The 1,615-nt window shown below is 50.4% G+C and overlaps 1 non-coding gene across 1 annotated transcript; it reads left to right on the top strand.

Annotated features, from left to right (window-relative positions):
* The first annotated feature begins 630 nt into the window (after positions 1-630).
* LOC115281299 lies at positions 631-737 on the top strand. Its single transcript, XR_003904216.1, has one exon. It is a non-coding gene; the product is annotated as a U6 spliceosomal RNA (small nuclear RNA).
* Positions 738-1,615: the final 878 nt, after the last annotated feature.

Genomic DNA, 1,615 nt, shown 5'->3' with positions numbered 1-1,615 from the left:
GGGCACATCTGGGGGCTCCGTCCGCCCCTCCTCCCTCCCCACGACTGTGCCCCCTGCCCCCCAGGCATGGACCCTAACCTCCTGTTTGCACCTTGCAAGTCCACGGCTCTGGCTGTCGCTGATTGGACCCGGGCAGGCACGTGACTCACCCAGAGCCAATCAGCCTCATCCCCTTCTCACGAGCCTCCACCCGGCATGCCCTAGATTGGTGACTTCTGCATTTAGGTGCTGAGGGCGACCATCTGCCTCCTGGATAGGGACTAAGCAGGTGACGGGAACAGAAGATGGAGAGGGGGTGTCACCAGGGTCTCTGGTAACGGGTTTCCCTTGGTCAGTGGGAGTCAAGCGCAGATCTTCCCATCAGTCTCCCCTTTTTCCTAAGCTGGCCGGCTGCTTCCTAACATTGTTGAGGACCGAACCACCTGGTCCATTTTTGCACAGAGCAGGCGGCGGGCGTTCGGAGGGGTTCAGAACTAATGGTGTAGGCTGCACAAAGAACCCCCAAACTTCTGTGATTCAAGGCAGTTGTGCGCTAAAGCAACATCAGAGAGGATCGGGCTTCTATCCGAATCGAGATTCTTGAAAAATAGATCAGGAAGGGACATATATATCCCTCCTTCTAAAGACAACGTTTAATAGTTTAATAGCCTCCTTTAAAAAACAAAAACATACAGAGAAGATTAGCATGGCCCCTGTGCAAGGATGACACACAAACTCGTGAAGCGTTCCATGTATTTTGGAGGAGGGCACTTGTGGGGAAGAGCACTGGGTGTTGTATGGAAACTAACTTGACAATAAACTACTTTAAAAAAAAGAATGATAAAAAATAAATAAAAATAAAAAACAAAGACAAAACAACCAGCATGGGGTGCCTGGGTGGCTCAGTCCGCTGAGTGTCCAACTTCGGCTCAGGCCATGATCCCACAGTCCATGGGTTTGAGCCCCGCATCAGGCTCTGTGCTGAAGCTTGATCAGAGCCTGGAGTCTACTTTGGACTCTGTGCCTCCCACTCTCTCTGACCCTCCCCTGCTCGCACTGTCTCTCTCTGTCTCTCAAAAATAAATAAATGTTAAAAAAAAAAAAAAACAGCAACCTTAATTGGGCAGCTCTCTCTAATACATGAGCAGTCCCATTTGCCAAAGGATCTTGTTACTTTTCTGTCTGAGGTGCAGGCCTTTAAAAAGAAACAGCTGCTGGGGGTAAGTGTCTGACTCCTGAGACGTGCCCCTAACACAGTGAAGTTCTCAAGCTAGGGGCCCCGGTCACTTCCAGGGAAACACCTGCTCTGCGTGGCCCTATAGTCTACATGGGAGCCACCGGCCATTCTGAATTGCTTGGGGCATGGGTCTTTCGGGTTTAAAACCAGACAGTTCTGGAAGGAAACCTGGGGAGTTGGCCACCCTTGTCCCCAACCCAGACTATGAGCTCATTTGCGGTCCCTGTCTGGCCCTGGAACTGGAGTCTTGTTAATTATGTGTTAACAATAGGTTGACCACACATGACCTCATGGTTCGTGGGATCAAGCCCCGCATTGGGGTCTTTGCTGATGGTACAGAACCTGCTTGGGATTCTCTCTCCACCCTCCTCTCAAAATCAATAAATATCAAAAAATAAT

The sequence above is a fragment of the Suricata suricatta genome, chromosome 16, assembly GCF_006229205.1.
Source record: "Suricata suricatta isolate VVHF042 chromosome 16, meerkat_22Aug2017_6uvM2_HiC, whole genome shotgun sequence".
Classification (NCBI taxonomy): Eukaryota; Metazoa; Chordata; class Mammalia; order Carnivora; family Herpestidae; genus Suricata; species Suricata suricatta.
This window is presented reverse-complemented; position numbering and strand designations above follow the sequence as displayed.